This window comes from Bufo gargarizans, chromosome 6, assembly GCF_014858855.1.
Source record: "Bufo gargarizans isolate SCDJY-AF-19 chromosome 6, ASM1485885v1, whole genome shotgun sequence".
Classification (NCBI taxonomy): domain Eukaryota; kingdom Metazoa; phylum Chordata; class Amphibia; order Anura; family Bufonidae; genus Bufo; species Bufo gargarizans.
Genome location: NC_058085.1, coordinates 108,212,675 through 108,226,421, shown reverse-complemented (window position 1 = coordinate 108,226,421; position 13,747 = coordinate 108,212,675). Strand labels below are relative to the sequence as shown.

At 43.2% G+C, this 13,747-nt stretch overlaps 2 non-coding genes across 2 annotated transcripts; both read right to left on the bottom strand.

Annotated features, from left to right (window-relative positions):
* Positions 1-522: 522 nt before the first annotated feature.
* TRNAC-GCA lies at positions 523-594 on the bottom strand. The gene has a single exon. It is a non-coding gene; the product is annotated as a tRNA-Cys (tRNA).
* A 990-nt stretch (positions 595-1,584) lies between these two features.
* TRNAC-GCA lies at positions 1,585-1,656 on the bottom strand. The gene has a single exon. It is a non-coding gene; the product is annotated as a tRNA-Cys (tRNA).
* Between the last annotated feature and the right edge of the window lie 12,091 nt (positions 1,657-13,747).

Genomic DNA, 13,747 nt, shown 5'->3' with positions numbered 1-13,747 from the left:
TTTACATCAGGCAATCCACTAGTTTAAAGGGAACCAGTCACCAGGATTTTGTGTATAGAGCTGAGGACATGGGTTGCTAGATCGCCGCTAGCACATCCGCAATACCCAGTCCCCATAGCTCTGTGTGCTTTTATTGTGTCAAAAAAACGATTTGATACATATGCAAATTAACCTGAGATGAGTCCTGTATGTGAGATGAGTCAGGGACAGGACTCATCTCAGGTTAATTTGCATATGTATCAAATCGGTTTATTTACACAATAAAAGCACACAGAGCTATGGGGACTGGGTATTGCAGATGTGCTAGCGGCGATCTAGCAACCCATGTCCTCAGCTCTATACACAAAATCCTGGTGACAGGTTCCCTTTAAAGGGATTCCTAAAGATATCTGAATTTAAAAGAAGAAACTATGCACACAGTAAAAAATGAATATTGTAGCTGTCTTCTTTCAAATTCTTACTGATATCTAGATTGAAAAGTTATTTGAATGTAATAAAAGACTAATTAAGAAAAAAAAATTAAGGGGGCACCCGGATTTGAACCAGGGACCTCTCGATCTGCAGTCGAATGCTCTACCACTGAGCTATACCCCCACCTGTGAATTTACTTTAGAACAGGTTGGGTGTAACCAATATGAGTCACCAGTGTATTTAGCATTGTTTGCATTTTACTGCTGACAGCATGGGTGATTCTCATAGGAAAAATCAGTGGCCAAGACTATGGAAACATTGTGGGAAAGGAGCCTTTTACTAGGCAGAAGCATAATTTAAGCTCTTAGGCCAAAATATAATATCTGTAGCAGGGCTCCCCAGGTGAATTATAGTTTTAGTCTCTTCACTTTTTTGCCACTTTCAGGCTCCAGGGCCAAGCTGTAATGGCAAATTCTGCACCCTCCCTATATTTGCCTTCCTGTTAGAAGGATTAATAGAGATGCCAAAAACAGATTTTTTTTCAGTCTCTGCCCAAGACATACAGATGATGTTGCTTTTATGACAGAGAGCACAGCATGGAATTAGCCAACTTCAGACAGCATGCTTCAGAAGTCATTATCCCGCCCAGGCCTGAATGTTCGCATTTTAGGCTCAAGTAGTAGACCACCATCAACAAGTTTATCATAATGCTTGTACATAAATGTTTCAAAAAAGTATTTATTTATGAAATTCCAAGTAGGTAGAAAACATGCATGAAATATGCATAAGAAAACAATAAACCCAAAAAAGTTAAAAAGTGACATGCATAAGAAATAGTACACTTCAAGGCTAAAGTATAAGACAATCCAAGTTCAGTATAACTGTTACATAACAGTTAAAACATAGAACAAAGTGGGCTTAACCCCCATGGCTCTCCCAGTCAAGTAAGCATATGAAAAGAAAAAGGGGTAGAAAGAAAAAATAAAACTGAGTCCACAGACACTGTCCTTGCAGAATCACAAAGATAAAAAGTATGTCAGGTTGGGGGATGTTGTACAACCCAACCTTTCTGCTTTTTCTTAACACTGAGAGAAAGGAGGATAGAGGAATGTGTGTTGTAGATCAGAGAGTGGAGAGGAAGAAAAGTATATAGTTCTTCGAAGAAAAAAATTAAGGGGGCACCCGGATTTGAACCAGGGACCTCTCGATCTGCAGTCGAATGCTCTACCACTGAGCTATACCCCCACCAGTGAGACTCATACAGGAACAAGGTAGGTGTAACCAATGTGAGTTACCCATGTATTTAGCATTGTTTGCATTTTACAGCTGACAGCATGGGTGATTCTCATAGGAAAAATCTGCCCCATGGCTCTTCCAGTCAAGTAAACATACGGAAAGAAAAAGGGGTAGAAAGAAAAAATAAAACTCAGTCCTCAGACACTGCCCTCGCAGAATCACAAAGATAAAAAGTATGTCAGGTCAGGGGATGTTGTACAGCTCACCTTGCTGCTATTTTTAACAGGAGAGGGGAATGTGTGTGGTAGATCAGAGAGTGGAGAGGAAGAAAATTATCTTGTTCTTCAAAGAAAAAATAAAATTAAGGGGGCACCCAGATTTGAACCAGAGACCTCTCAATCTGCAGTCAAATGCTCTCTCAACTGTACTGTATCAGAGTGCGGATAGGGAAGAATGTACACAGTCACAAATTCGTCACAAATCGCTATGTTAAAACCCTATTCAGCCTATCAATCAATGGGACCATTTTTAATGGTCGCTTAGACAGAAGTGCACCCATCTAACGGCCCTTAAAAACGGTAATATGGCCTTTTGGGTTTAAAGAAAAAAATTCACTCATCTCATCCACTTGCTCGCGCAGAGGCAGTCATCACTTATGATGTCATCACCAGTGGTAAGTCCTTACCTGTGCCTGCGCCGCGAGCCACTCTGAAACACATGCGGTCACCGGGAGCAGGCAGTTCCGAGAACAGCCTTTATCAGGCGCAGAGCAGCTTGCGCCGCAGGCACAGGTAAGGACTTACCTCTGCATCGCCGGGCTTGGGAATAAAGATGACAGATCGCATGTGTTCATCGGCGAACACTACGAACTGGCCATCACTGGTCATCACATGATCATGCTGGAAGTGCTCAGTGACATAATCGTGCTCAGAGTATGTCCTTCAGGTGTATTTTCCACTCAAGAGAGGAGCGGGCTGCCTCTGCATGAGCAAGTGGGTGAGGTATTTTTTTTTTCCGTTCTTTCTAAGACAAGTCTAGCCGCCATTTTAGGAAAAATGATTCTTTACCACAAAACATGAGGAAATTCAGCTTTGTGGTGATTTTAATTTTTCCTAAACTTCAGATCGAATTTTGCTTTGGATACTTCGATTCGCTGAACACTACTCCTCAGCATCACTGCTTGTCAGCATAAGGCCTCATGTTTTTCTCGGCCTCCGTTACGTTTTTTTTGCGGATAGGATGGGGACCCATTCATTTCAATGGGTCAGCCAAAAAATGATGATAGTTCATCCGTTTGTGTTCCGTTGTCCGTGTTTCCCTTCAGCAAAAAAAATAAATAGTGCATGTCCTACTTTTTTCACATTTGCGGACAAGGATAGGCATTTATTACTACGGATCTGTGAACAAAAAATGGATCCTCCAAAAAAAACGCATCCGTTTTTTTTAGCAGACACAATTTGCGGACGCAAAAAACAACTGTCGTGTGCATGAGGCCTAAGGGAGAAGAAATCCCGTATAGTCTTTAAAGGTAATATAAGTACAGGGATGAAGCTGTGCTGATACATGAGAGCTAGTGAAGACAGCGACATCCTGGACACAAACTGCACACACAGCATGTATTACTAGGAGGGAGATGCCACATAAAGAAAAAGTCTAATAGTCGGTGAAGTCTATACGGTTATTAGTTGTAAGACTATGGGAGATGCAGTGGACTATAAGGTAGTAACTATGCTGATGCAGACAGGTGTAGTATGCTGGAGGCTGCAGTGAATAGGCCACAAAAGCAGTGGTCAGCAACAGGATTAATCAAGGTGATCTGGGCAAGGTAAACAGTCCAGGTCATACACTGAAAAGATCATCCAGAAGGAGAATCTAGGGACCTGCAATAAGGCTACAATGTGACCTCCAACATAAATGTCACACAAAACGTCCTGAAAGAAAAGCTTCTTTGATTTTCTGGCATGTAACAGAGCTTGCTTTTCACATATTAACCTTTGAAAGTATGATGTTACTTTGAGCTCTCAGGTATTAGGGGCAAAGTATAACACAAGTTCAGACTACGGTATGATGTAAACTGGAGGGTGCAATGAGTACATTTTAACCATGCAATTTTGCATCATCTCCGTTTGATGTTGGTTCTCCTGGACCTTGAAACATATAGTTATATGTTCTCTTCTGGTCTGTAATAATAAAACATAGTCCTCCCATTTAAAACCTGATTGAGATCAAAGGGTATGTTCCTGTTTTGCAACTAACTTCTTTTTAGTGCTCCAATACATTTAAAACTGACACAACAGGCTTCGTGAAAACAGCTTTGGATACCCAGTTCCTGGGCAGAAATACAGAAAGAGACTAGAAACAAGGCCAAACCCTTTATGTAATCTGTTCCCGAGGTCAAGTATTAGTCCCTTTCATCTGCCTTTTGCTCATCTACGAGCATGCAAATTAGCTCATCTGTAGACAGCGGTTTCTGGATATTTGCCATTGCACAGCAGGGTATTGGTTGGTTGAATGAGATGCTTTAGATGCAGCCCGGGAGGGGGGTATCTAATTCTCATTTAAAAAACCCAGAAGGTGTATGGAGACCTATTTTCAGGCAAAGCTTCATAGGGAAACAATCTTAGCTAATTTCAGTAAAACCAGAGAATCCTCCAAAAGGAACAGCTGGGACAGAGACAACTCATTCAGTCAACCAGTACACCATTGCTCTTCCTTATAGAGGAAGCTCTGGTTTGACCAACATGAGATAATTCGCCTACTTTTTTTTCCCCATGGAGCAGAGCCTGGAAATAAATCTCCATATACCATACACTCTAACCAACAGAAGGAATATTGCTTTTTTTACAGAAACATATTCCACCTGAAGACAAATTTCGTTTTATGACACCAAGTTGTCTTCAAAAGTGGTGGAAGATCCTTACTTTGAAAGTTCATTGATGTTTCTTTAATAAAAAGACTAAGATACATTTAATGAGTCAACATCAATAGCTTATTATACTGGACCACTTAATGGATCAGATGGGGTTAGCCTTGTAGTTACCAATAAGATGGAAGGATTAGGTCTTCAAATCCTTTATCTTCCTGATCCATTAGAGGTTCCGGGCATACAGCAATATTCTTTGTGGTGGATGACACACAACATGCTTTGATGTAATGTTATGTCAAAGTGAAATTAGAGATACACAGAGATACACAGACGGCTTTCTTTAAAAGCAAGTGATTCATGAAACCTTCCATTTTTCATCATAAAAAGCCTCAACAAGCTGCGTATTGATCTGCAATAACTTATTGCGTCAGCAGCGGGTCCTCATGTATTGCTAAGAAAGGGCTTGTGATGTGCTCCAGTTGTTGCATATATTCAAGTGACATTTGCTTCTTGAACAGTTTTAAGTAACATACTTTTTTATTTATTTAAATATTTTATTTGTAATACAAAAATACATATCCATATAACATTTATGCTATTATAAGATCCTGAAGTCCGTAAGTTTCTGATTTATAAACATAGTTAATAATAATTTCATTCAATTACTCATACTTATGGGGATAATACAGGTCAAATGGAGATCTCACTTGCTAAGAGGAGAGCGGGGCTCCCCCGACATCGGCAGCCCAATCGGGCAAACACATACAGCATCTAACTTAGCATGTTAGTGTCTATAAAGGGCAGAGATCGGGGGCCCGCGGCCCGGGCGGCCACCAGGGAACGAGCGCACACCCCACGCGTCCTCTCCCAAATATGGGTGAAGAAGGACAGGATTAACAATCTTAGATCCATTCACCTGGTGCTCACATTAACCATGCATAGCGGGCTTACAACGATCTTTGATCGAAAACATTTCTTGAGGCAACCTAGGGGGTCCAGCAGTCTTGTACCGCAGTGGAGAAAGAAAAAAAACCCACATGCATATTTTGGTGCCTCATCCCCAGATAGTTAAGATTGAAAGTTAATGCCCAGCTTAACCGTACCTCGCATACAATCACACCAGTATCTCAGGTGCAAGGGGACTCAGGTCGAGTATCACTCGGCAATCACCGGCATTTTAAAAGGAATGTGGACAGAAACACCACCAGAGACCGGCCCTGTCCCCTAATAGCACCCATACAACATGTATCGTATCACTGCCTACAGTCAAACCGCATATCAACAGAGAGAACCGCATTTCGGGTCGCACCCCGCCCCCGGGCCGCCCAGGGTCCCGAGCCCCGGGTCCCCGCCCACAGAGCGCACAGTGCCCTGATTTAACAAAAAACTTTGGCCATTGTTCAGTGCCGGCGAGTCCCGCTATCCTCCAGCGTTCCTGGAGTAACTTCACATCCTTCGCCAATTACAATGCATACAGAAATACCGGACTAATAAGATCATCCCCAGCCCACCCCCCCCCCCCCCCACCTTGCAGGGAAGAAAAAAAATTTTTATATATATATATATATATATATATATATATAAAAAAAAATAAAAAAATTAAAATAAATAAAAATAAAATAAAATAAATGAATAAATAAAAAATAAAAAGGATATATGATAAAAAAGGGCAGTTCCAGATTGATTGATTAACCATGTCCCAATCTTCCCAGAGTTTACCCCACTTTGAATAAGATCCTCTTTGTTTATACAAAATCCTTTCATAACTTTTCACTTTCTCGACCAGGGTCAACCAGTTACTACAATCTGGAGCGGAAGAGCAAAACCATAGCCTAGAGACCAGAAGCCTGGCCAAGAACATAACCTTAATCAATAGTTGGCGTTTTATGGGCTTGTAGTTAACCTCCGATAGGTCTCCCAGAACACATATCCTGGGAGACAAAGGAACAACAATATTAAGTTTACGAGCCAGGGTAATTTGGACCGATCTCCAATAGCTGCCCACCATTGGGCAGTCCCAAAACAGATGTAAATGATCTGCCTCGGAGTCGCCACAGTGTGGGCAGTCAGAGGAGGCTCTAAGTCCTCTCCTATATTACCACATAGGTGTCACATATATTTTGTGCAGAATATTGAATTGTACAACAGTGTGATTAAAATTCTGTGAAACAAGTTTTAAGCTTTCCCCTATGTCCTCCCATTCTGGAGGACCCACCTCTGGGAATATCGAGGACCAAGATTTCTGTCCTGGAGAAAGAAGACCCATAAAAATTTTTTCATTAAGTGTCTATAACAATGTGATATTTTAATTTTCGTGACAGCTTTCTTAGTAATTAAATCATGTAAGAATTCAGGAGTATCTATAAGAAGAAGGTGACTATTCAGAGTGCTAGAGAGTGCTGTCCTCAATTGAAAATATGCATACCAAGCCACCTCGCCCAAATCTGCCCTCTGCCCTAGCTCCATCGGGGGCAAAATTTGTCCACCACTAACCACCTGATGTAGGTACTGAACATTCTTAGTTCTCCAGTACTGGCAACAGTTCAGATCCCTTAAATTCAAAAGCTTTGGATTATGCCACAATGGGGTGCAGATAAGTGATGCCTTAACTCCACACCAACTCCTAATAACCAGCCGGGTCTTTATAGCCATTCTGCAAAAAAGTGTATACCCAATCTGTATGTTCAGTAAGTAATCGGACTCCAATACAGTAAAAAAAGTCTGTGAAACCTGAGTCTTTCACCACCCTGTTGCAGAAGTGGCTATTTTCCCAGTCATTAAAAAAGCAAAGTTGAGAGGCCATAAAGTATCCCTTAAAATAGGGGAGATTAAGACCTCCCTGGTTGTAGGGCATGGAGAAATAGAGCGCCTTCAAACTCACGCGCTTCCTCCCCCATAGTAGGTCGTTAAGCATCCGCTCTATCAATCTAAAATACTTATCTGTGATCCATACAGGCGAGTTACGCAGGACATAAAGGACCTGGGGCAGCACTACCATTTTTATTAAAGAGATTCTGTCCGCTGTTGCATATACAATTTTTTGCCATATCTTGATTTTAGCCCTCAGTTTTGTCAGCAGGGGAATCAAATTAAGTTGTAAATATTCCTGAGGTTTGGCAGAAACTGAAATCCCCAGGTACTTTATTGAATCAGAAACTGTTAGCTGGTTATCCCAGTCACCTCGCAGCTCGTCTATAGGAAGGAGAACAGTCTTCTCCCAATTGATCTCCAAACCAGACGGCACAGAAAAGGAACCAACCAAATCCATTTAAGTAACATACTTGATGGCAGTAGCACAGTCGATAGCAGGGCCATATACCCCTGCTGATCACCTATACAAAGGATAGATCAGGGATGCTCAACCTTCAGCCCTCGAGCTGTTGAAAAACTACAACTACCAGCATGCCCTAATAGTCATGCTGGGAATTGTAGTTTTGCTACAGCTGGAGGACCGCAGGTTGGGCATGCCTGGGATAGATCATCAGTAAGCAAATGGAAAAAATCTGTACATAGAGTTGCTTGAGCAGGGATGTGCTTACATATGTCCAAATATGTGAGGCATGCATATGGCCTTGTAGATTTAGTCAGTGTTAGATTTCCCATAAGTCATGAGCCTACGGGAATTCCTGCTTTAGGAACACTATCAGAAAGACCTGTGACTGTTCTGGTGTTCAAAAGGTAAGGAGAAAGCATTGCTATGACCCAGGGCTTTGGGCCTAGCAGTCATCAAAAGAAAAAGAGTGGCAGAAAGAAGTGTGACAAGGAAGAATAAGCCATGATATGATCAAGAACATATTTGTAAAGCCAACTATTGCTTTCCATTGCAGTTTCTAAGTGCACTACAAGCATATTTCAGCAGAAGAGGTATCCATGTGGACAGAACGGTCCCCTCATACATCATCTTGTCCTCAAAGCCTCAAAGTAACAGAGATTCATTTCTCGATGAAGATAGACATTTAGATACGCAAGTAAGTGCTGGTGTTTCCAAGAAGGATACTCAGTGGGTAAGTTGGGTTAAAAAGAAGCATTTAATGAGATTAGGAACAGTTAAGTAGGAGGCAACACAACCTATTCTTAAAGGGACTGTGTCAGCTATAAAATTGTCTGCCAGTTAAAACCAGATAGTGACACATGTTTTTTTTTTTCAAATCTTTTTTTATTTTTTGATTGTAGATTTTTTTATATTCTGTTTCCTGAACATTATTATGGGGGCTGCCATCTTTCCTGAGCTGTTATTAGTAGCATTTAGAGATATGCTTTTATGGCAGCCACCAAGGGCCATAGACACAATGGACGGGAGGGGACCTCATTGACCCATGGGCAAGTTTTCTAGGCATGATCTGTGACCTGTGCAGAGGCAGGAGGGAGTAGATAAGCTGTGATATTACCTATTGTATATGGTGGATCACGTGTTATCTATATACAGAAGGGATATCTGTCATTCTAATACTACCTGTGATGATAATGACACTACTGAAAAGTGATTTGGACAGACCATGAAATAACACATATTATTAGGCTTACTGGCCAGTGCATAAACTGCAGGATTGTAAGATTTTTTTAAATATAGAGAGTGACATGGAAAATTAAATATACCAACCAAAAATTCTGTAAATATATATTTAACACAAAAAACGTAATTTAAACAATGGGTAATTTTCTGATGACACATTCCCTTGTATGAAAGTTCCTATGTTGTAGCACTGAATTACATCCTAATCTCATCCAGAAATGGATTCCAAATTCTGCATATTGAGAAATGTAGTCTTATCAGAATATTATGTACTAAATCAAATCCTAAAATGCAGTGCAGCAAAGGGCATTCTTGTTTAGGAGACTAGATGCATTTTGTATTATTGGGAGGCATTGAAGGAGACACTCAACCTTATGTTTTACACATAACATCCATACTAAAGAGTGACAGAGGCTCCTTGTGCTGCCATACAGGCTCCATGCACATAGGTCCACTATATAGATAAGGCCCCTGGTAATGTCTCTAACTGCCCCCGGTAATATCCCCCACTGCCCCAGCAAGTAGTGCCCGCAACTGCCCCAGTAATGTCCCCTTCTGCCTGAAGTAGTGTCCCCCACTTCCCCCAGTAATGTCCCCAGTAGTGTCCCCCAGTAGTGTCCCCACTGCCCCAGTATTGTTCCCCACTGCCCCCCAGTAGTGTCTACCACTGCCCCCAGTAGTTCCCCCCACTGACCCAATAGTGCCCCCCACTGCCCCCAGTAGTGTCCCCCACTAATGTCCCTAGGTAGTGTCCCCCACTAATGTCCTCAAGTAGTGTCCCCCACTAATGTCCCCAGTAGTGTCCCCTACTGCCCACTGTCTTCATGTAAAGGGGCCCAGCATTTTCACTGTACATAATGTCGGGCCCCAACAGAGAGCTCAGCTCACCTGCATGATATGCGCTCCAGCATCAGGCCCCAGCGCTGCCCTACTAAGACTAGTCACAAATTAAGCAGGTGGGTGGAGCCTAACTAACATAGGCTCCTCTGTGACCGCAATCGTTACGCCCCTGTTAGTATAGGTCTTTAATATGAGATCATCAGGGGTCTGAATCCTTGCACCCCCGTCGATCAGCTGTTTGAAGAGACTGCAGTCTCTTCACAGTTTACCAAGAATAGCCCTGTACTTTGTATAGCGGCTATGCTTGGTATTGCAGCTAAGCCCTATTCACTTGAATGGGGCTGAGCTGCACCTGGGCCATGCAACCAATGTAGGTGACGGCACTGGCCTAGGAAAAGGCTGAGCCACGACCTCTTCGAACAGCTGATCGTCAGATGTCTGAGAATTGGACACCAGCCAATCTAATATTGACCTAGCCTGAGGATCAATATCAAATTCCCAGATAACCTCTTTAAATGATCAGTGCTGCTGGGATCATCTAGAGCAGGCATGCTCAACCTGCGGCCCTCCAGCTGTTGCAAAACTACAACTCCCAGCATGCCCTAATAGCTGTAGGCTGTCCAGGCATGCTGGGAGTTGTAGTTTGGCAACAGCTGGAGGGCCGCAGGTTGGGCATCCCTGATCTAGAGATATAGAGGCTTTGGCTACATGCACACGACTGTATGTGTTTTGCGGATCCGCAACAAAAAAAACGGATGACATATGTATGACATCTGTTTTTTTGCGGATCCATTGTAACAATGCCTAAAACGGACAAGAATAGGACATGTTCCATTTTTATGCGGGGCTACGGAACGGACATACTGATGTGGACAGCACACAGTGTGCTGTCTGCATTTTGAAATGAATGAGTCCGCATCCTATCCGCAAAAAAACGGAACGGACACGGAAACAAACAACGTTCGTGTGCATGTAGCCTTTGTAGCACTTCTGGTACTTGGATAGAGTCAGGCAGGGTGCCTTCCATTCTCACTGGGGTGATGGCAATAGCCTGTCTCTTTGATGTACCCTACAGCCTCAGTAACAAAAAAAAAGCCAAATGGCCCACTAGTTCCTCTGAAATTTGCTAATGTTCCAATTGAATGTGACATCATCCTTATGATGATGTACTGAGATTAACAGGCTATCTATTTTTTTATTTCAGCCCCAGGAAAATTTCTACTAATCAACATCAAAGAATATCGCTATGGACCATGTCACTTTTTTCATTGCATTATTTATTTCTATTTCAAATGAATGAATTACAAAATACAAATGGAATGGATGTCCTACATTATGTAGTATAGAATAAGTAATAAAGTTTCACTAGTAACTGGTACTGTATTCAAACTGTTTTATATATGTGTATTGGATGTAAAATAAATATTTGCAGAAATAAATTAAATCAAACATCCAAATAAATTACCCTAGATGCTATTATGGCTTTCCCATAATTTACGTCATGGTTATTTTTAGAGATGAGCGAAGTTTTGAAAAATTCGATTTGGCAACTTTGCCGAAGTTTGCCAAGAAATTCGATTTGTTCTGAATTAATTCAGAATGAATCGCTATAAATCAGGTATACCCAGGCCACTCTGCCTTAGGGTACGGTCACACGGAACGGCCGTGTTGCGGGTGGGTTGCATCCATGCTGCCTTTCATTTAATAATGAAGACCACACTGTATAGTCAGTCTTCATTGTTACTGGCCGCAAGGCACCTTTAATGCACCTTTAAACAGGGGCTGTTGCTAGTATGGGGTTTGGCTGGTTTTAGTGGGGACACAATAAGCAAATTACTGCTGTTTCGGCCTCCAATCTCCTGCAGGTTATTTGAAAGTAAACGCAGAATATTAATCAGCTGTGGCATTCCCACTTCTCCAACCCCTGCCCTACAGGTGGGAGCTCTTCTTCTGCTTTTCCTCCTTTTCCCTATCATCTAATATAGATGAGAATATGTCATCAGGAACATCCAGCTCCTCCTCTCTCTGCATCTTGCTGACTTTCCTAGGACATGGAGACTTTGAAGGATGATTTTGAAGAAGTAAAGCCAGCAAAAGATGAGGATAGTCATCATTAAGACCTGGCCATGGGTGTAGGAACCCACAAAAATCTGGGGGGGCAGCATTTTTGCTCACCAGGGTATATTCTGATTCAGTAAACTGCGAGTTGTTTATATTGTTAAATTTTAAGTGTGTGTGTGAAAAATCCCTCCCCCCCCCCCCCCCTCCCGCGCCGAAACAATAATCTCCCCTTATAAATAATTTACTTACAGTTCTGAAGACTCAGGGGTGCTGGCTGGCTTGGCCGGGCAGAAGGAGTGTGGGAGACTGTGAGGCCTCTTTCTCCAAGCTGCTCCGGATCAGTGCTCTGGGCTCCGGGCTGGAAGTGGGCACAATAAGAAAAAAATATTTTTCATTACACCTCAGGTCAGACCATCAATCAGACCCCCAATGTTAATCAGACCTCAGCTAACAGCCCCAATAAGATCCCCAATGTTAATAAGACCTCAGATCACACCTCAGCTCAGACCCCAAAATGAATGACCCCCAATCAGACCTCAGATAAGAGCCCCATGCCTCATAGCAGCCCCCAGTGCCTCTCAACACCCCCCGGCGCCTCTCATCAGCCAGTGATAACAGCCCCCCCCAAGCATGTGCCAGTAATAACAGACCCCCCAATCATGGGCCAGTAATAACAGACCCCCCAATCATGGGCCAGTAATAACAGACCCCCCCAATCATGTGCCAGTAATACCAGGGCCCCCCCAAATTCCCCAATCATGTGCCAATATAATACCAGGGCCGTACCCCATTATGTGCCAGTAAAAAAAAACGAAGTATTGTATATAGTTAAAAAAAATAATTAACACTTATACTTACCTCTTTTGGAGCGATGCGATGCAGGCCTCTTCCGGCCTGTGTCCCGACTCCAGCGCTGTACGGCTCAGGTGGCGCGATGACGTCATTGCGCCGCCTACGCCAGCCTCTGATAGGCTGCCGGCCTAGTAGTGCCGGCAGCCTATCAGAGGAACAGGGTAGGGACACACCTCCCTGCCCTGCTCCTCCACACAGCCTTCTGTATGTATCGCTGTCCTGAGGACGGCGATACAAACAGAAACAGATCACTATGGAGATGAGTGCTTCACTTCCACAATGGAAGCGCACATCTTAGTGCCTGCCCCACCGCCTCCGCACACACTGCCACCGGCCTAGCTGGGGGGATATTTGACCATACCTGTCCCCCCCCGCATTATTTCCTGGGGGGGAATCCGTCCCCCCCCCCCCCCCCCCCCCCCCACTTCCTACGCCCATGGACCTGGCGCCTCTAAGGGATGCAAACTGGATGGTATTGGTTGGCACGCTGGCAGTGGAATACTAAAGGAATCCATCTTATTGGTATAGAATTACATATCTCATATGTACAGCGCTATGGAATGAATGGCGCTTTAATAATAAATAATAATAATATCTTACTTTACGGCTGTAATGTAGGAATAAATAAATAAAACTGATGCAGCATAAGTCCCCCTGCAGAGAGGAAGAGGAGGCGAGTTCAGAGCGAGAGACACAGCAGCAGATAGGGAGGAGAAGGAGGAGAAGCAGGCAGAACTCGCAGTCCACAGGAGGCAAAAAGCAGACTGCAAATGCATCTGGAGCGAGACATCCACCATGCACAGTCACATCTCGTGCTCCCAGGACACCGGCACATGGCTCCACAGTGTATTTTTTTTTTTAACGTGTCAGCTGCTGATAATAGTGTTGCCAGCCACACTCCCGGTGCTCCACGTCCTGCCTCTTATCCTTCACCTCTCTCCTCCCATTTGTCCTCCATTCCACCTTCC